The sequence below is a fragment of the Durio zibethinus genome, chromosome 17 (genome assembly GCF_047325235.1).
Source record: "Durio zibethinus cultivar Kanyao isolate XHJ-2024 chromosome 17, ASM4732523v1, whole genome shotgun sequence".
NCBI lineage: Eukaryota > Viridiplantae > Streptophyta > Magnoliopsida > Malvales > Malvaceae > Durio > Durio zibethinus.
Window position 1 is genome coordinate 8,490,879 of NC_143178.1, and position 22,434 is coordinate 8,513,312.

The following is a 22,434-nucleotide window of genomic DNA, read 5'->3' on the forward strand; positions in this document are numbered from 1 at the left end:
CTAGTTTAGTTTCTTCATGCAAAGCACTAAGGTGATCGAAATTAATACTTAAAAATTTGCCAAATTAATAGGTCTGTAAAAGGAGCAATAGGTGAAAGAAAATCAGAGAAAAGGTGAAACTCTAATTCTGAGGATGAGAAGCTGTCGTACGAGAAAATTGATTCCACCTGGGGAGCGAGCTGATCAGAACACTTGCATTATTGGAAACTACTGGGGAAAAACAAAAGAATAACAAGGACTGTTGGTTTAATTACCCCAAGCAGGCTTAAGAGCAGCGACAGCTCTGAAATATATAACCCACAAGATAGCAACAGATAAAAGCACTAAACTCTTTTATGGCTAGATTTAAAACAGATAAAAGCACTTAACACTTTTATGGCTAGTTTTAAACGTTCTCACAGCAAATTGATTCCAAGCCAAACTAATCAGCTGCAAAACACCTGCAGCCATGGGGCATCTAACCCCTCAAAGAGATCAAAAACAGAAGGGTAGGAGAAAAGAGAAGGAGAAGAAAGAAAAAAGACTGTCTCCTGTCTTCATATTACTGATCATAATCTAGTTTTCAATCGCATGCTTATACATTTCTTTGTACCTTGTAATATCACTTTAATAGTAAAATTTGAGTCTCATTTGTAAGTCCATAGGCTTTCTACATCTGAATTCTCGGGTGAATCATCAGAGGGTGGTGAGTTTATCCAGCTGGGAGGGCTTACAAGCATTCCTCCTGCCATATCCACCATCAAATTGGGAAAGTTTAGAAGCTCTTCCTCATCTATAAATTCCTGACCGGAACCAGACTCCATGCAAGTACTTGACGGGGTACCCTCATTTTCAGGCTTCGCCTGGTCCTCTTTTGAGTTTTTTGAAGATCCTGTATCAGGCTTGGGTAGCCTGGAAGCGGCCGCACTAGCAGCTGCAGCCCGAATATCGCTTGCGGAGGTAGAAGCCACTTTTGGATACGAAAGAATCATATCCGGAAAGTTTAGATCCGTGTCGGGACCTTTTAGGGCAATAGCGGCCACATCATACGCGGTAGCTGCCATTTCAGGGGTCGGATACGTTCCAAGCCATATACGCGTCGTTTTACGCGGCTCGCGTATTTCAGATACCCATTTGCCGCTCCTGCTTCGTATTCCCCGATAAGGCGGATGCCTTCCGGAGCCAGGGAGAACCGACGATGAATACTTTCCAGGAGATTGAACATGCCTTGGTTTTGGCGTCGGCGTCGGGATGCCTGGCACGCTGCTAGGTTTTGGAGATTTTGGCGATTGGTCTTGTGGCTGATGGCTCAAAGTCATCCTGGCTGGAGATTGAACAGGTTTCGCTAATGGGTCTTGTGGGTTGGCAGAGGCAGATGAAGGTTTTGGCGACAGGTCTTGCTGTTGCTGCACGAGAGAGACTGAAGGGTCAGGGATTTGGACAGTTGGGGTGGGTGATGGCTGATCCTTTGGGGGAAAATTCGTTGAATGATTGGCCATATTTGTCTATATATATGAAAGCAATCACGCATATGCGCTAGAAGGGTTTAAGACTAAATTGTTTTGGATGCTATTGGGTTCGATTTATAAGGAGAAATAAACCAATACTGAAAGGCGTGGGGAATTCGCGGAACCCTTTTGACAAAACCAAACACTTTTCTATGACAATACCATTGGTGATGTGGTGGTAAGATACAGGCTACACAGCGCACACGTATTGGACTCAAAAACTTAAAACTGGATTAGCTGTAACTTACCTGTTTCTGCACGCCCTCTCTTTCTATATCTAATATCCATTATCCAATATGCTCCTACTCCTATACCATCTATCTTTCTATGTCTTTCAATTCTTTCAATTAGAACTTTCTTTTCACAACTCTCATGGTTGGTGATCATAAATTTAGGTCATGCTTACCACTCACTGAATTGTATGCCTTTTCCCCCTTCATTTATTTTTTAAAGGTTAGGTTGTGCCTTTCAGTAAAAGATCCCAGCGAGTGCGACTTATATGATCATCATATATATACACATACATCTCTCATGATATTAATTAACAATCATTGCTTTTCTTTTGTCTAATGTCCACATCATTATTTCTCTTTCATTTCGCTACTCATCTACAGAAGCTCTATTTACCCTTTCTTAAGAAATATAAGTAGAGATAAAACTTCTAATTTGTTTTTATCAATTGGCTTTCTCAACTTCCCCTTGTCAGTCTATCTCATGACTTAAAAAATTTTAACTATCTATTTTGGGCCATATTTATTGTCCAGCAAAATATATAAATTTAAGATTTAAATTCAATATATGTAATTTTTTTTCATTATTTTTAAATTACAATCTTTTTTATATAAAAAAAAATACAATCTAAATATGAAGTTTGCATTGAAAATGGATATTCCGAATAAAAATTGCTTAAATATTTTAATTAATAACCCATTTAAGTAATTAATAATATTATTTACTAATCACGTTGTCAAAAGAGGTAGTCATACCTACATGTGCCTTCCATTTTGAGCATGTACTTGATGAGTCTGGTATGATAGCATTGCTTGACTTAATTATTATTGTCGCCCATATTTTTTATGCTTTAATTTTTGAAAGTTGGGTACTATTATTATCGACATACCAAAACTCAGACGAGGGATATATAGCTCCTTTTTCACCACTTTAAACACAGAAAGGCCGGATCAAATAGAGTTAGTTTTATTTTCCCTCTCCCATGTTCTTTGCTGCGACAAAATCATATGCCACTACCTCTATCATTTCTGGTTGAATTTAAAATTTTGAACTACTCCTTTGTGCCTTTGACCCCAAGGTTTACTCATCCCTCTCCTCCCCCAATTTTTCTAGACATGCTAATAACCTTACAGTTGTGGGTTTTCAGGGTTGATTGGTCCCTGCCTCTCAGTCTTTTTTCTTTTATTATTATTGAAAAAAGACATCCATCAAACTTTTGCTAGAATTAAAGGCAAAGATAGTCCATCTCCCACGAAAAACTGCAGCTATCAATAAATCTCAGTGCAATTATAGCTTTAGGTTAAAGCTCTGCAATCTGGAGACGATTATATCGATAAGATTGTCCCATTTTTATGTATTATTATATATACTATCAAAGTTGGCCCATCAGTAGTTATTAACCATTGCTTCTTCCATTGTCCATTAAAATCTAAGGTCTCATTATTCAACCCATTGGTAAAGGCAATATCACCAGGTTTTATGCATGCAAAACTTCCGCTTGGTCTATGTAATGATAGTTACTTAAATTTCATAATAAATTTTAATTGAGATTTTTTTAAAAATTAATTAGATATTATTTGATAAAAAAATTTGCAAAATAAAAATTTTAAGAGAAATTTTTTTTTGGATAGATAAGCTATATGTTCATAAGTATTAGAGGTTTTTATGGAATATGGTATGAAAGAAAGATGTAAATGTAGACACCCACTTTTGGATTTGTTTTCCGTGGGTTTTAGATAAAGTTAATGTAATTAAAAATAAATAAATAAATAAAAGTGAAATTTTAGTCTTGGTAAAACTCTAGGATTAAGAGTTTAAAATTTGAAAACAGGATCAGAAAAAGGATTTGATTTTTTTGAACAGGGATAAATAGATTAGAAAATAGGGATTTTGATTTTTAAAATCCTTGTTCCTCGGCCCTATATATACCCTCTAGCAATCAGAGAAGAGGGGGGAGAGAAAATGAGAGTAATTAGAATCAAATTTTTTAGTTGAAGGTTCTTGGGGAAATTCGTAATTTTAAGTGAATTTTTGAAAAATTTTCTAAGTTTTTTGAAAACTTTTTAGAAATTTTCAAAATCCGATGAATTTTTTCATGAAAATTCAAATTTTTCGATGACTTTTTAGTGAAAAATTCAGTTTTCGACGATAAAACCCAAAAAACCAATGATTTTTTTGACGATACTCAACGAAAAATGATGATCGAAAATTGCCTAGAGTGTGAAACAAAAGAGAAGAGAGAGAGAGAGAGAGAGAGAGAGAGGGAGGGAGTAGCATCTGAAGGAAAAAGGTTAAAAGCAAGGTAGGATCTGCATGTTTTCTTTGGTTCGACTCGACCCGCAACACCTTTACCTGTTAACCCGATTCACTTAGCCCTATTTGAGCTGTTGAGCCAGGCCACACACCAAGCCGCTCTAGCCGCACCTATCTCTTGAGTCACATTCCATTTCAGTCGAGTCGAGCCGTGTTAAGGTTGATTTTTTTTCTTTTTTTTATCTATTTATTTATTATTACTATTATTTTTTTGAGCTTATTTATTTATTGATTAAATTGGAATTATTTATTTATTTAAGTAAGCATTCTTTAATTTTTCAGTGATTCTCTTAAAATAAAAATTTAAAAAAATATATTTTTGAGAAAAAGTTGAAAGCATTAATTTTTTTAAAAATAAAGATTCCAAAAAATGTATTTTCGAGAAAAAGTTGAAAGTATTAATTTTTTTTTAAAATAAAAAATTTAGAAAAAGTATTTTTGAGGAAAAATAAAAAGTATCAATTTTTCTTGAAAATAAAATTTTTTTAAAAAAGAAGATTTCAAAAAAGTATTTTTTAGGAAAAGTTGAAAGTATCAATTATCTTTGAAAATAAAATTAAAAAGAAAACATTTTTAAGGAAAAGTTAAAAATATCAATTTTTCTTGAAATAAAATTTTCAAAAAAATATTTTTGAAAAAATGTTGAAAGTATCAATTTTTCTTGAAAATAAAAATTTCAAAATGGTTTTAAAGAAAGGTTGAAAGCATCAATTTTCCTTGTATAAAAGTATGAATTTTTTTAAATAAAATAAAACAAAATAATGAAAGAGATCTCTATCAAAGGTTGAAGCATTATTTTTTTTTGTTTTTCTCTTTTCCTTTCTTGAAATTTTTTTAATATTAAATAATTTGATGACAGAGACTCTGCAAGAAAAATAGTAGTTTTCTTGTATACTCTTAAGGTGAAATTTTTTTTTAATTTTTTACCAAAAGTATTAGAGTCAATTAAGAGTAATTTTTAATAATTAATCATTTAGTAAAATTTTTGAGGTAAATGGATAACACTAAATCGAGCTGGTACCATCTTTTGATAGGCGTTGTGGGGGTGCTATAACCTTCTTTACACGTAATCGTACTCTCGAACCTAGTTTTAATTTTACAAATATTAAATCTACTTTTTAAAAATACCTAAAACAAGCTTAAGGTTTCTCTTAAAAAGAGACAGATTAAGTTAAGTGGCCAATTGTACCTAAATAAAAAAGATTAGTGGTTACTCTTCAAGTCAATATCTAGTGATAGATCTACAGATCTAAATGTTATGATAGTTTGGCGACTCCACTGGGGATATGCCGAGAGTCAAGCCAGCAAATAAATTTGTATTATCCAAAAGCCTAATAAAATTAATTTTTTTTTAAAAAAAATTTTGTTTAGTTATTTATTTATTATGTCATTCATATGCATGTGCATAACATAAGCTTTATACCTGAGCTCTATAGCTTTAGGAGAGAGTGAAATACCTATACTTTCGTGAGGTTTTAATGCCTCCGTAGTAGCTAGCAAAATATTTTCACTCAAATTGAATCTTTTCTGCTTGTAGCCTGTAATGGGCGAGGATTGGGATGCCTTACTAGTCTGTGATGGATAATGATGTAAGGAGCAATTTGAAAACCTTTAGATTATCAACCTTGAACTACATATAGTGAGTATAAGGAACCTAACATGTAGTTAGGGCCTTACCTTCCCTTTTCGTAGAAAAATCCAATAGCTAAGTTACATTTTTACAATGATTGATTTTTCTTGAGGGGAAATTAACTGTTGTTGTCATGTTGTATAAATTGTAATGATAAGATGCATGTTAGTTGAATTTTTTTTCTTAAAATAGGATAACATTAGGCTGTATATATTTTTGGCATTCATTTCACATGTGTTAACTTGAAATCATATTAAGATTATTTGTTTTTCATGACATGAGCATGTAGTAATGTAAATATCTTAATTTGTGGTAATCAAAGGTTCAAGAATAGCTCGACCGTCGACAGATTCAAGCCAACGTGCACGTCACTCGTATAATACTCGATCGTAAACAAGGTAAATGGAATAGAAACAAAGTACCCATATGATAGGATTGAAAAAGCTCAAAGAGGAGTTAAAATGGAAGTTAGCAAAAATGATGAAGATGCTAGAGAAATTAGATAAAGGTAAAATAGTAAAAAAAACCCTAAATTCAAATAAGAAATAAGATATTATGGATCCTCTACACTCTTCGGGGTTTGGCCCAAATAAGGCCAATCTCTTCAAAATACGCAAGCCCTATGGATGTTATTTTTTGGGGCATATCCTGAAATGCCATTTCATAACTACACTAATCTTACCTTTAGGGCAAAGGCATGTGATCTAATTAAGGTCCCTGATTTTGATGATCTTAAAAAGAAACAGAGATTGAAGATGAAAACTTTTAAGGTGATGGAAAACCAAGCATTCAATAAATGAACATTTTAGAAGAGAAGGTGTGAGCTATCAAAGGAATGGATTATTTTGGCTCTATAGATACAACTGAACTATGCTTAGTTTCAAATGTGGTCATCTTACCAAAATTTGAAGTCTTTGAATTTAAAAAATATAATGGGACAAAATGCCCGGTAACTCATGTTATCATGTATTGTTATAAAATGGCTGCTTATGTTTATGATGAGAAACTACTGATACATGTGTTTCAAGATAGTCTCACCGGCTCAGCCGCGAGGTGGTATGTCCAGCTAGACTAAACCTGTATCTAGTCTTGAAATAATTTGGCAAAGGCATTCATCGTCCAATATCGACACATTATATACTTAACTCCAGATTGTCTATCTCTATAAAGTATGAAAAAGAAACCTTCTGAAAGTTTTAAAAAGTATGCACAGAGGTGGAGAGATGTAATTGCTTAAGTTTAACCACCTCTTACTGAAAAAAATGACTATTTTATTTATGAGTACTTTGAAGCCTTCATATTATGAAAAAATGATTGAGAATGCCACCAAGAATTTTACCGATATGGTAATCTCTGGGAAAATGATAAAGAATGCCATTAAAAGTGGCAAGCTTGAAGAAAGAGAGACCTCTAGTACAAAGAAAGGTGGGATGTCTAAAAGAAAAGAAGATGAAGCTTAAGTTGTGAGTTTTAAAAGACAGCAATTCAAAAGTTATACCCCATACCTATAGCCAATTTATCCTATTTATTATCTAGCTATTAATCATGTTGCACTAGTCTTTTACCATCCTATTCCACACCCAGTCTTTTGACCAATTTTTTAAACACCCACGTATAGGTCTAGTCCTATTACTACCCTAGATTTAACGCCTAATAACCAAGTAGGTGGTCTAAGGAGATTCTAAAATAATAAAGAAAAGGCACACATTAACCTTATCCCCATGACTTACATTAAGTTATTCCCTGAATTGGTTAAAAAAAACTTAGTATTTTCTGTTATTCTAGAATTATTAAAGCCATCCTATCCCCAATGGTATGATGCTAATGCCATGTGTGATTACCATAATAGGAATGTGGGTCATTCTATCAAAACTTACCCTGCTTTTCAAGCACAAGGTGTAAAGTTTGATCCGAAAGGGCTTGGTAAGGTTCGATGAATCAGAAAAATCAAATGATAGCAAAAACCCTTCACTTGATCACACAAAGGCATAGTCTTGGGGAAGGATAAGGATGTTGATACTGGCTGAAAGTTGCTTGGATTTCTTTTAGAGTAATGCCAAGATTTTTTTTATGTAATAAGATTTCATTCTTTATTATTTTAATGAAAGACAGGTTGATGCATTTCATTATAGTTTTTTTTCATTATTTTTTATTACTTTCCATATTCATTTTATTCCCATTCCCAAATTCTAAATGGTGTCTGTTTGGATAATTATAAACAATAATTCTAAGATTTAATTTTGAAAACTCATTCATATTGATCTGTGAAGATTATTTGAGCAAAGAAGGTAATCTATGAGCATATATAATTCATGAAAAATATACATGTCTTAAAGACATCTAATCAGTTTGTCTTTATTCAAAATATGATCTTCAAAAAAGGCATTCACATTTGAGATGAAAAAAATGATCGTCTTTCATTTATCGTTTATAAAAATGAAATCATCTATTGTTACCTCTTTTGAATCTGTTATGATTTTTTTTCAAAAAAATCCTAACCAAGGATCACCATCTACATCAGGGGGTAAATTTTAGAAAAAAAACTTGGAAAAGAAAAAACAAAAGATCGCAAAATGTCTCAAAGATAGGGAGTGAAAAGAAAAAGGACCCCTTATACAAAAAAAATAAAAAATGAATGCCATAAATGATTTGGGGTAAAATAGTGAGAACCCTATTATGAGAAATAAGATGAACGAAAAAGGAAAAGGTAGTGAAATGATGTAGAATGGGGCAAATGCCAAGTTGCATCACATGATGAGAAATTATCCTTTGGTTTGAACCCTTTAAACATTTGTTTTGAGCCTATTTTGTCCATTACTTTCATGACCCTTCACCATAGCCTACATTATAACCTTTAAAAGTCCATTTTGATCAAATGTGAATGCTTAAATTGAATGATCATATATTAGGCTAAGACATGCTTATGATAAAACAATGGAATCATGTTATGTATTTTAGAGATTAATGTGTGAGAAATATCAACAATGGATGAAAAAATGAAAAAAAAAATGAAAATGAAAAGAAAAAGGAAAAAAAAAAGACAAGGAAAAGGAAAAAAAAGTGAAAAAAATTTGAGCTGAAAACTAAAAGGAGGGTTCAATATATGGAAGGTCAATGTCTTCTAAAGATCCTCTAAAACTGGGGCAAAGTGTGAAAGCTCAAAATAATTTTGAAAGTCAATGGAATAAGTTTTTGAAAAAAATCTTAGATTAATGTTAAAATTGTGTGAATATTCATTGTTTAGATATTGTTATACCATTCAAACACTTACCCTAGTGACATGCTTTGAATTTGTTCCTTGATCCATTTATTTTTGTACCAAACCTATTCTTATACTGATTCCCTTTTCTTTCAATTCACCTTACCCTCATTTTTGCATCCCTATAATAAATAAAAATATATATAATTGCATTGTACTTGTCATAAATTGAAATGATAATCAATGAATGATAATATTCATAAAAGATTCATGCATTCTTTTGAAAAGAAATCCAAGATGACAGGGGTAAAAAAATGAAAAAAATGAAAAAAGATCAAGAAGTTGATTTGAAAAGGTAAATGCAGTACCCAAGTGGTGAATATGGTACTGGATTAACTAATATAATATGTGAGTTGTGACCAAATGCTGAAAATAACATGGATTAGTTAACGAAATTGGTGAATTGATTCTGAACATGTTAATGCTGAGAAGTTAAAAAGAAAATGTGAGATTATAAAGTCTTGAGAACCTTATTACCACAATCAATTAGAATGTCATGATGTTGATTTTGGTGACATTTGCATTACATTTGCATCATGGTTTAGTCACGCATTTGCATCATGTAATGAATATGTGAATCATGGTTTAGAGTATGACATCTGCATTATTGTGAGAATCTAGGTTGTTGCATTTGCATCATTGAAAAAGCATTCGCATCATTATCATACAAAATTTCGACTTTGGTAGGAAAAGGAAAATTTTTGATGATGAGATTTTTGACAAGGAAAACATTCCAAATTTTAAAATTGTGAAAACCTTTTGAAGAAATATTTTCGATGATGAGGATGATTTGTAAAACCTCCAAGAATAATCTGTAATAATTCAAATGAGAATCTTTGAATTTTAAAATTTTTTTGATGTGAATATCCAGAGTTTTTGAATTAGAATCTTGAAAATTTTGGATAAAATTCTAAAATTTTTGAATGAGAACCTTTGAAACTCTAGCTATGAATCTCTATAAGCTTTTTTTAAATGTGAATCTGAAAATTTTGTGAATCTCTAATATAAAAATCTCACGAATCTCTAATTCTTACAAATTTGAATGTCTTGCGAATCTTCAATTCTTACGAATCTGAAAATCTTACGAATCTTCGATTCTTGCGAATCTAAAAATCTTATGAATTTTTAATTCTAGCGAATCTAAAAATCTCATGAATCTTTAATTCTTGTGAATTTTTGAATTTTGCGAATCTTTGAATTGCAAACCTTTGAATTCCAAATTTGTGATTTTTTTTAACTCAAATGTGAATATTTGAGTTTCAACTTGCATTGAAAATTTTTTATTATGGAATTTTTGAATGCTTCAAATCATGAACCTTTGAAGTTTTGAAATTTCGTAATTGTTGTAAAGTCAAACTTTGGTTCAATCCAGGTCATCTTGTTTTCGGATTTCGGCTTGTGTCAGATCCTTTTTTGGCTCAATCCAGGTTATTCATTTTAGACTTAAGTTCAATCCAGGTCATTTTATTTTCAAATTTTAACTTATGTTAAATCCTTCTTTGGCTCAATCCAAGGTATTAATTTTAGGCTTTGGTTCAATCTAAGCATTTTGTTTTTGGATTTTGACTTATGTCAAATCCTTCTTTGGCTTAGTCTAGGTTATTCATTTTAGACTTTGGTTCAATCCAGGTCATTTTGTCTTCGGATTTGACTTATGTCAAATATTTCTTCAACTCAGTCTAAGTTATTCATTTTAGATTATAGTTCAGTCTAAGTTATTTTATGTTGAATTTTGACTTATGTCAGATCCATTTTCAGGTCATTTCATTTCGGACTCGATCTAATCTATGTTAAAGTGTTGTCTTTCTTAAATAAGGTCATAATAGGTGTCTACATCCTTGCATAATCTTTGTTTCACAAAAAATATGCAAAGAGGGGTAACTGTAGACACCCACTTTTGGATTTGTTTTCCCAGTGGGTTTAGATAAGGTTAGTATAATTTAAAAAAAAAATAAAAGTGAAATTTTAGTCCTGGTAAAACTTTAGGATTGAAAGTTTAAATTTTGAAAACAGATAAAAAAAAATTAGGTTTTTTAAACGGGGATAAACAGATTGAAAGATAGGGATTTTGATTTTCAAAACCCTTGCTCCCTAACTCTATATATACCCTTTAGCAATCAGAGAAGATGAGGGAGAAAAAATGAGAGTAATCAAAATCATATTTTTTAGTAGAAGGTTCTTGGAGAAATTTATAGTTTTAAGTGGATTTTTGGAAAATTTTCTAAGTTTTCTGAAAATTTTTTAGAAATTTCCAGAATCCAATGAAATTTTTAGTGAAAATTTAAATTTTTCGATGATTTTTTGACAAAAAATCTAGTTTTCGACGATAAAACCCAGAGACTAATGATTTTTTTGACGATACTCAACGAAAAACGATGATCGAAAATCACCTAGAGTGAGAAACAGAAGAGAAGAGAGAGAAAAATTGAGCATCTGAGGGAAAAGGGAAATCAATGCCTTTTATAGTGCCTAGAAACGATACCATTTTGGGTTACAAGCAAGGTAGGATCTATGTGTTTTCTTTGGTCCAACTTGACCCACAACATCTTTACCTGTTAACTCATTTCACTTAGCCCCATTTAAGCTGCTGAGCTGAGTCGCACACCAAGCTGCTATAGTCGTACCTATTTTTGGAGCCGCATTCCATTTTAGCCGAGCCGAGCCTTGTCAAGGTTGATTTTTTTTTCTTTTTTTATCTATTTATTTATTATTATTTTTTGAGCTTATTTGTTTATTGATTAAATTTGAATTATTTATTTATTTAAGTAAACATTCTTTAATTTTTCGATGATTTTCTTAAAATAAAAATTTCAAAAAAAAAATATTTTTGAGGAAAAGTTGAAATTATCAATTTTTCTTAAAAATAAAGATTCTAAAAAAGGTATTTTCGAGGAAAAGTTGAAAGTATCAATTTTTGTTGAAAATAAAAAATTTTGAAAATGTATTTTTGAGAAAAAGTTGAAAGTATCAATTTTTCTTGAAAATAAAATTTAAAGAAAAGAATATTTCAAAAAACTATTTTTGACGAAAATTTGAAAGTATCAATTATCTTTGAAAGTAAAATTTTCAAAAAAAAATATTTTTAAGGAAAAGTTAAAAGTGTCAATTTTTCTTGAAAATAAAAATTTCAAAAACATTTTTAAGGAAAAGTTGAAAGTATCAATTTTTTTTGTATAAATGTATGAATTTTTTTAAATAAAATAAAACAAAATAATGGAAGAGATCCCTATCAAAGGTTGAAGCATTATTCTTTTTTTTTTGTTTTTCTCTTTTCCTTTCTTGAAAGATTTTTAATATTAAATAATCCGATGACGAAGCCTCTATAAGGAAAACAATAGTTTTCTTGTATACTCTTGAGGTGAGAAAATTTTTTTAATTTTTTGTCAAAAGTATTGGAGTTAATTAAGAGTAATTTTCAATAATGAATTATTTGGTAAAATTTTTAAGGCTAAATGGATAACACGAAATTAAGCTAGTACTATCTTTCGATGAGCGTTGTTGGGGTGCTATAACTTTCTTCATACATAATCGTACTTTCAAACCTAGTTCTGGTTTTGCAGACATTGAATCAACCTTTTAAGAATACCTAAGTCAAGCTTAAGATTTCTCTTAAAAAGACACAAATTCAGTCAGGTGGCTAATCACATCTAAATAAAAAAGATTTGTGGTGACTCCTCAAGTCAATGTCAGCGATAGGTCTGCGGATTTAGACATTATGACAGTAAAAAAATTATAAAGTTTTATTGGGTAGATATTCCATAAGATTAGAACAGATTGAAAGGATATTTATAAGTGTATATGTTCAACTGGATTAAAATAGAATGAAAAGGTCTACATATATATGGTGAATCACATAGGTATATGTTTATTTAGGTTGAGAATGCTTCATAAAACTAAAAGATAATAAAAAGATTTATAGGTATTAATATGTTTGTGATTGATTGTTGATAATCTGATATTTTGTAGTTCATTATAATAGTGGATCTTTTTTTTTTCCATCTATGGACTAAATTGATTGGGCTAAATCATGTTACATTATTGTTTTTAATGTGGTTGATTAATTATTTGATTATACTTCCACTGACTTGATTGTTGAATTGGATTGAGGTTTTTTAACTTAACAACTAAAATCATAGCTGTCGTGATATTAATAATTGGTATTAAAGCCATATTCAAAATTTTATGGATGATATTCCTAATAATTTATATCAAAGCAAAGGTTCTAGATACGAGAAGAGACAAATTTAAAAGAGCTCAATTTAATAAAGGAGTTCGAGTTTGTGATTGAGAGATTGGCTTACATAAAACATGAAGACACACAAAAAAGATTATTACGAGACTTCGATTAAAAGTAGAGTCAAATATGTCTAGTATAAAAATGATTTGATAAAATTTGAGTTAATATAGATATTTTTGAAATAATGACTCAAACCTCATAAAAGATTTAATTAAGATTTTTTTAAAAAATTTAACTAGATATTACTTGAGAAAGAAGAAAATTTGTAAAAGAAAATTTTTTAAAAAAAAGAGATATTATTAATAGACAAGTTAATAGGTTTATAAATATTGAGAGTTTTTACAAGGTTAAGTATGAAAGAAAAATATAAAAAAATTATAAGATTTTATTAGATAGACATGAGATTGAGAAAATTCTTATGGCTATTTATATTTAAATGAACTAAAAGAATATGAGAAGGTTCACATATGTAGGGTGAGCCACATGGGTATATGATTATTTGAGTTTAGCATATTCAATAAGATTAAAAGAGAATAAAATGATTCATAATTATTGATTTGTTTGGAATTGATTGTTGATAATTTAATTTATTTGTAATTTTTTATAATTAATGAATTTCTTTCATTTGTGAATATGGTCAATTAAATTGAATTATATTAAATTATTAAATTTTATATAATTAATTGATTGTTTAATTATAATTTCACTGATTTAATTATTTAATTGAATTAATACTTTTTAATTTAACAACTAAAATTAAATTTGTCTTAATCCTAACATTCAGTGCCAACCCTCGTAATAATTTGATTAATTGTTCATTCATGCAAACGATGCCTTTTTATCTTCCTAAAGAGAAGGAAAAAAAAAAATGTTTGCAGTACATTCGAGCTACTTTTCTGTTTTTAAGATTTTAGGGAAAGATAATCATCATCCATACACGTGGAAAGGTAAATTCGTTTCCAAATGGGATAGGAGGTGGTAAGTGACATGGCATTGAAATTGTGTTGCTACAATTGTCTTCCGGTCTGGTCAGAGTTGGACCCAAGGTTTAAAATTGGGTGTTTATTAATATTTTAAAGATTAAAAAATTAACAGCATTAATGAATTCATTAACAGTTTTTATTCAATAATTATTAGGTTATATATATTTAACAATATTAACATTGATAAAATTATATTTTTATATATAAAAATTTATCACAAATAATTTTAATAATATAAAAATATATTACTTCAAGTTTTTTAATTTTTCTATATATTATAAATGTAAATAAAAATTTCTAGATCCGACGGTTGCTAGTTATTTATGAGTGGGGACAATTCCCTCTCAATCTCCAATCTGCAGCAGTTTACAGAATCTTCTAACATAGATAGATATATCAGGACTTTTTCTCTGCGTCTCCTGGAAAAGGACCCACATTGCCATATTATTATGAATATGAAAATAAAATTCATTCAAATTTCCAACCATTAAAAAGGAACAAAAAAAGAAAGCAGACTAATACATGTGAAAACCTGAAGTCGTAAGATAATTATCGATTTTCTGAAGTTTTGCATGGAGGAGAGGAGAAACGTTGGAAATACCCTGTTTATTTTAGGATTTCTTTTTTCCGGGCCCCCGCAATATTTACATCAATCATTACAAAATTATACTACTACTAGTGGGTATGTGGTTACTATAAAAGAAAAGAAAAGAACTAATCCTAAAACTAGAATAGGGGTTAGGGCAAATTAAGAATGTTGGGCTGTCCTCAATATAATATTGTGGGAAGCAATCTTTGCAAGATTCTATTCAAGGTACATTTAAATTCTTGTAAGAAAATGTTTCAAGAACCAAAACAATTGGATCTTTCAACAGCATACTTGACTTATAAATCAACTTGTTCTTTCGGGTTTTGGAAGAGGGGAAGTGGGCTTTAATGCCTTCTAATATTATAGTCATAATAGAAGCTAGCTAACTATATATAGTGTTAGAAAATACTAAGCTAGCTAGCTATATATAGTGTTAGAAAATGCTAACTCTTATATTTAATATATTAATATTGATTAGCTCAGCTGTAATTTTCTTAAAGATTTTAATTATAAAAAGGAAAATATTCTCATTTTTCTCCAAAGAAAAATAAAATTTCTGATTAAAAATATTATTTATTGATAAAAGAAGTATTATCTGTAAAATAAAATTGATATATGAGATCCATACTTATTAACTCAATTCAATTTAAACACATAGATGGTATAGCATTAATATAAAAAGATAAATATAATATAAAAAGCTATACGAAAAATTTTGAATATAATTAACAGTATTTATTTATATTATTTACAAAGTCTTATGTTAAATTTAAAATTACGAATAAAATAACATCAATTTTGTTTAAAAAATAAAAAATAAATAAAATCACAATATCAAATAATAAAATAATGATGTTCATGCCTTTATATATATATATATATTAAATTACTAATTTCATCTTTAAAAACCATCTATTTTCTTCTCTTCCAAAACATTTTTCACATTTTTTTTTCACCCACAAAATGAGTGTACATATTTATTTTTTTATTTGTTATTTTCTTTATGTGTAACTAAGTAACCTTTAAGTCCAACCCTCAATAATTAATTAATTATCAAAAGACTCTTTTCTTTTTTTTTTTTTTAAAAAAAAAGAAATAATCCTCTTTCTTCTACTAAATGAAAGACTCTGTCCAAAGAAAAAGTAAAGTAAGAAACATGTAGCCGTTAAAGGTGTGAATCTTGTTCTTATCCAAACCAGGAACACAAACACCAACAACCAAGTTTTTGAGCTTTTAACTAACAAACTCACTTTGCTGCTTTCATTCTTTTTAGTTATTTTTCTCCCGTCCGAGGATTCAGTTCTCAAATCAAGCTTTCCAATCTTCTATGCAAACCCAAAATTCCTTACTAGAAAACCTGTTAAAGCCTTCAAGGTCTCCATCAAACCGCCACCACCAGACTTCGACTTCAGGGCAGATATTTTAACAGAAACAACTGCCAGAATCGGACAAACTCACCCTCAGTTATTGGACTTGGCAGAGAATGGGACATTAGTGTTGGTTGAGAAGCGGTAGTTCGGTCCTGTTCCTGCCTGGAGGACCGAGTTTGTGGAACCAGAGGCGATATGCAGGTGGGTGCTGCTCATATTTTCCCGGAATCAGCTGCTGACGTGGAGCGTGTTGTGAGGGCTGTCAGGCCTGACAATATGGTGGTCGAACTCTGCAGAAGCAGTCAAGTCATTTAAAGTTGGTTTTTTTTTTTTTTTGTAGGATTACTTTTCTGTGGGATTCGGTTGAATGCCTTTAGGAGGACGTAGAAGATTGAAAGCAACAAGAATTGATTTCATGAAATCCTCATTTTGATCTTATTTGTCTGCGAATTTATTAATTCATGACTAATTATACCTAGTGGAGTTATTATAAACAGGTAATTGGATAAACCTGTATGAATCTTTCCTAAAATTGTCAAACATTTGAAATTCTACTTCCGGAAACTTGATGATTTTTGTGAATTTTGGGAATGAGTCAGCCACTGCCTGAGTCCTGATGGATTACTGAATAAAGAAATAGGGTGTCAGCAAATTTTCATTCCACATCTTAACTTTAATTATTGCAGAGATCATTTTCAGAGCTGGGATCATGTACACATCCAATGATGTTGACAATGGCCAGCAATTACGGTCAAATATGTTTTCTTTGAGTGGGACTGGGTTTTATGGTGCCGTTGGTCGTAGCAAAAACTTGGGTAAGCCTTAATGTCTTGTGCACATTTTTGTTGTGTGCTAGTGAAAGGGCTTAGTTTTTTTGTTGCTCATGTAAATGGCAGGGGGGTCAAACTGCTCTAGCATATTGCGTCTACTTTTGGCACATTTCTCTTCGAAAGTATCCTCTGATTGCAAACGTCCTTTTGGAGACGAGGTAGTCAAATTCACATAAACTAATCATTAGATTTGCTTCTTGTTCCAAAAAATTAGAAATGCGAACCCCAACTTTTGAGAAATTTCATTGATTTGCAGTTTCGAGATGCTTGAAAATCATCTGACGAAGTTGGTGCTTAAATAGTTTTGGGGGATCGTCCAATTGAAATAACTGTATGTGTATTTTAGTTCCCCCACATATGATCCAGGGATACTGATTTTTATTTTAATAAGCTTTATTTCGAAAACCTGGACCTGATTTTGTAACGGTACTATTGTACCAATTGTCCTTTCTCATGATTCATGATTGATAAGGCTACGTTGTTTTCTTTTGTGATGCAAAAATTAAAAGAAATTATCACTTCCGGATCTGTTTTTACAGCTTGAAAGGGCTCGGAATTCTCTGAAATGGAGTGAGAAATTTAGTCTAGGACTCTCAATCATTCGTCGGTGTTGTAACCTATTGATTCGAAAATTTGGTTGTTAGATATAAAAATATTTTATAAATTATGAAACATATGAAAAGTCGTAATTAATTTTTTGTGGGATGTGATTGATCACATAAAAATTTTATTTTTTTAATAAAATAATAAAATGAATTTAAAATTTTATTAAAAAAATGATTTTGGTTTGCGTAAATAAGATTGTGTTCAAAAGTCGATCACGTATGAAAAGGATTAGCATCCCATAACGCCCATAAAATTAGTATAAATTAATTATGCGTTATTTTTTATATTGGATAAAATAGTTTCGATTTGAAATTTAATAATAATTCTTTTTAATATTTTTTTTGAAAAAAAAAAAGAAAGTAATTTTAGTAAAGTTCTTTGTTTAAGAATATCAAAGAAATCTTTAAATTAAAGAATTACTTTCAAATTCTTCAACATCTATACAGAATTTGAAATAACTTTTTTCGCTTAAGATTTATCACAACATTTTTTCAAAATAATAAAATAACATTTTTTTGTAAATGTTAATCATTGATGACTCTCTAATATTTATATAGAGTACCAATCAATCATATTTCTCATAATGTTATTTTAATTTTATTTGCTCAAAAATTAAAAAAAAAGATTTTAAGAAAATTTTTTATGTAGTAAAAAAATGAAAAATAATATAATTAATATTAAAAATAAACAAACATATATATATATATATATGCATTATAAATAAGTACATTAATTTAAAAAAATGAAATATATGTAAATGATGATCAAATGTGAATTTAAAAATCATGTCTTCAAATATAAAGAAATCACTTGAACTTTTCAACATTTAGATAGAGTTTAGATGTGATTTTTTATATTTAAAAATCTCGTTCGATTATTTTTATTATTTTATATTTTTATATTTGTTATTTTAATAAAATGAATTTATTTTGAGTTTGTAGAAATGTATGAAAATTCTTAATGAAATAAAATTTCTTAAATACCCCAACATCTAGACAGCATTTAGAAACAGATTACTTCAAAAAAGGTTTTCATGCAACTTCTTAAAAATTTAAAACAAATTTGGGGTTTTGGGTAAGTTTAAAAACTTATGAACTTCTTTAAAAATCTCCAATATTTAGACAAATTTTTGAAGCAAGCTCGTTTTTATAATTCTTTAAAAAAAAAAATTTATTATTACAATATAAGCTCATTTTTCACAATCTCTAAAAATTAATTTTCCTTTATCTTCTTTTTTCATGAAAATTTTTATTACTATTATTATTTATTATTATTATTATTTATCTTATTATTTAATAATTCCTCAACAGCTAGGTGAAATTTTTTTTTTACCCAAAAAATTCTCTTTTATTCCCTCAATACTTAGGCAGGGATTTTAAAATTTTTTATTTATACTTTTTAACTTTTCATAGACATTTATATTATCTTACTTATTTCAATGATTATTATTATTTTTAAGCCTAGTAATCAAGCTTATTATAACAATCACATGCCCATAAATATGTAAGGCCAAACCCAACCTCACCATTTCCAAAAGACTTTTTTATATTTATCATATCCCTATCCTATCTAACACTAGAAACATAAAAGGACAATTGGACCTAAAAGATACATATGCCTAATCCAAAACAAGACATAAATAGAAAGGTATTAAACATTTATATTTCTTCCAAACCATGGCATGCAAAGGAAGAATAAAAAATAGTAAATAAATAAAACATGAAGCAAAATATACTAAACCATAAAGTGGGAATAATGAACAGTAACACATGAGTCCCAACTATTCCTTGTTTCATTCTTTTGTTCTTATGAAAATGGCATATGATAGAATATAGAAAACATGATTTTGAATCAAAAGTATTAAACCAAAAAACTGACCCATATCCCAATGGATGTGAGAACAAAGTTAAAAAAACTCTTCTTTTGTTTTTGTAAGAGGCATTTTATAAGTTGGCCTTCATTTTAGGTTTTCCTAAATAAGGCTATCATGTTATTTTTATGCAAATCACTGAGGAAGAGTTGTGAACTTTTTTGTTTTTTTATAAGCTTTAATTATTGCATAGAAAAGAAAACTATGCGCAAGTAAAAAAAACTATAGAGTAAAAGGAAGTAAACTTTACACTTCTATGGAAAGGAAAAAAAATGACAAAAAGTTGCAAAATGGTACCTTTATTTTTCTTCAAATTTGTTGCCAAATGCTTCACGTTCCAACTTCTTTTTTTTTTCCTTTTTTTCTAATATTTCGTTTGCTCTTTTACTATTTTCTTGCTACTTTTGGTTTTATAGTTCTACTCATTTCTACTTACTATCTCCCATTTTATTTGCTACGCTGAATGCCTCCATTCACTTCACCCTTCACCTTTCATCTTCTCTTATCTTTTTTGGTTTAGCTTTTCCATCTTCTACTACATGTCTATGTCCTTTCTATTTGCTACATAATTTTTTTTTTTTTTTGCATTTTGTTTTGCTTTAGTTTGATGCTGGTTTTAGGATTTTCTTTCCTTTTAACCCTTAACGCATATAAGCATTTTTTGGCTACCTTCATCCTTCCCTTTTTTAGCTTTCGACTTCTCTTCTTAAACTCCAAAAAAACTCTTTTCTGTTTTCATTAGCCCTTTTTTTATCCTCTTTAAACCTGTCCTCCCCAAGTCTCAATACTCTTTTATCTCCTTCCTATTTTTTTGTTACACTTGCATCTCTTTTTTTTTTTTGGCCACAACCCCTAGTCTATCTTTATTATAGAAAGCAACAACCTAGCCTTTTTCTCACTGGATGTTCCCCTCATATGTTTATGTCCATACACTTACATGAAGGACATAAGATGGTCCCCTCTCCTCTTATTGTTTCTTTTTTTTTCTCTCTTTTTTTTTCATTATTTTACTTTCAACCTTTCCTTTCTTTTTTTATTTTTTTGTTTAGGTGTAACTTTTAGCCATTGGATCAAGATTCCATAGGAGATCTGATGGTCCACATTATTCACTACAAATGTTAGATTATCTAAACCCATGGAAAGACCATTTTACCTTTAGTACAAAGTTTTCGGTATTTAGGTTATTTTCTTATAAATCAATGTTCTCATGCTCATTTTTGGGATTTTAAAGTTCCAAAAATCATGAAAATATTATGAAATTGAGATTTGAAAAGTTTCGTGAAAATTCGAGCTCAGAAAAGCCAAATTACAAAAATACCCTTATAGGGGTATTTTAGTAATTTGACACATCGTAGGGTACTGCTGTAATTTCAAATACACCAAAAATCATGAAATATTATGAAATTGAGATCTGAAAAGTTTTGTAAAAATTTGAGCTCTAGAAGGCCAAATTATGAAAATACCTCTATAAGGGTATTTTGGTAATTTTACACTTTTCGGGGTACTGTTGTGATTTCAAATGCATCAAAAATCATGAAATATTATAAAATTGAGATCTAAAAAGTTTTATGAAAATCTAAACTCGAGAAAGTCAAATTATGAAAATATCCCTTAAAGGGTATTTTAGTAATTTTATACTTTCCCAACTGCAATAAAAATTTTTAGTGTTTTAAAAATCTTAAATTTAATTTTCAACCACATTGATTCTAATTAGGTAGTGAATTTTAAGAATTAAACTGAGCTTTATCCATTTTGACCAAGTTTTATGTAATTTTGACTTTGTTTGATCGGATTTGATCTGAGTTGATTTTGGGTCCCTAAATAGGCTAATTTGTGGGCTTGTTATGGGTAGTAAATGGTCTTTCTAAATGGTTCCATCCCATGTTTACAAATGAGCCCTAGGTCAATCATGTTGAAAAATATTCTGGATAAAATTTGGTGTCTATAGCTGTCCTTCTTTGTATATTTCTGTGAATCAGAAATAATGCAAAGACATAGACGGTAAATTTGTTTGGATGATGCTTTCGAGTGAGAGAGAGAACCTTTGTTCCCTTCATTCCCTCATTTTTTTTTATCTTTTGTCTTTTTTTTTCATTCTTGTTTTGTTTTGTTGCTTTTTTGTTCGGACAACATCATAGGTTAGAAGAAAATAAAGAAGACCGAGATTGGGACTATATCACAAGTCAAAAAATAAAGAACGACTAGGACGATACTGCAAGTCAAAAAATAAAAAATGACTAGGATGATATTGCAAGTTGAAAAATAAGAAAATGACAAGGACAACACCACAAGTCAAAAAATAAAGAACAACTAAGACAACACCGTAAGTCAAAAAATAAAGAATGACCATGACGACACTACAAGTTGAAAAATAAAGAACAACTAAGACAACATCACAACTTGAAAAATAAGAAAATGATTGGGACAACACCACAAGTCAAAAAATAACAAATGACTGGGATGATATCTCAAGTCAAAAAATAAAGAATGACTGAGATGATACTGCAAGTCAAAAAATAAGAAAATGACCATGGCAACATCATAAGTTAGAAAATAAGAAAACAATTGGGCTAACACCACAAGTCAAAAAATAAAAAACAACTACGATGACACTATAAGTTGAAAAATAAAGAACAATTGCGACAACACCGCAAGTGAAAAAATAAAGCGTGACCAAGATGACACCGTAAGTTGAAAAACAAAAAATGATCAAGATAACAATGCAAGTCGAATAAAGTGATCACTAATCTAAGTTTCGTGCTATCTGATCTTAGGCTTATGTACCAACTAAATTAGGTTTAAAATTTCATTAGAGGCAAGCTAAATTGGGCTTAAAATTAGGTGCTAGACAAACTAGGCTTAAAATCTTTCTTTTGTCCCAAATAAACTGGGTTTAAAATCTCATTAAGGGGCTTGATAAACTAGGCTTAAAAATTTCCTTGGGGGTTAGATAAACTGGGCTTAAAAATAGGTACCAAGTAAATTAGGCTTAAAATTTTACTAGGGACCTACTAAACTGGGCTTAAATT

General features: G+C 29.9%; 2 pseudogenes; one reads left to right on the top strand and one right to left on the bottom strand.

Moving 5' to 3' along the window:
• Positions 1 to 315: 315 nt before the first annotated feature.
• On the bottom strand, positions 316 to 1,701 carry LOC111288281 (ethylene-responsive transcription factor ERF027 pseudogene; annotated as a pseudogene).
• A 4,939-nt stretch (positions 1,702 to 6,640) lies between these two features.
• The window catches only part of LOC111274422 (uncharacterized), a 94,737-nt pseudogene continuing 78,943 nt past the window's right edge, over positions 6,641 to 22,434 (top strand).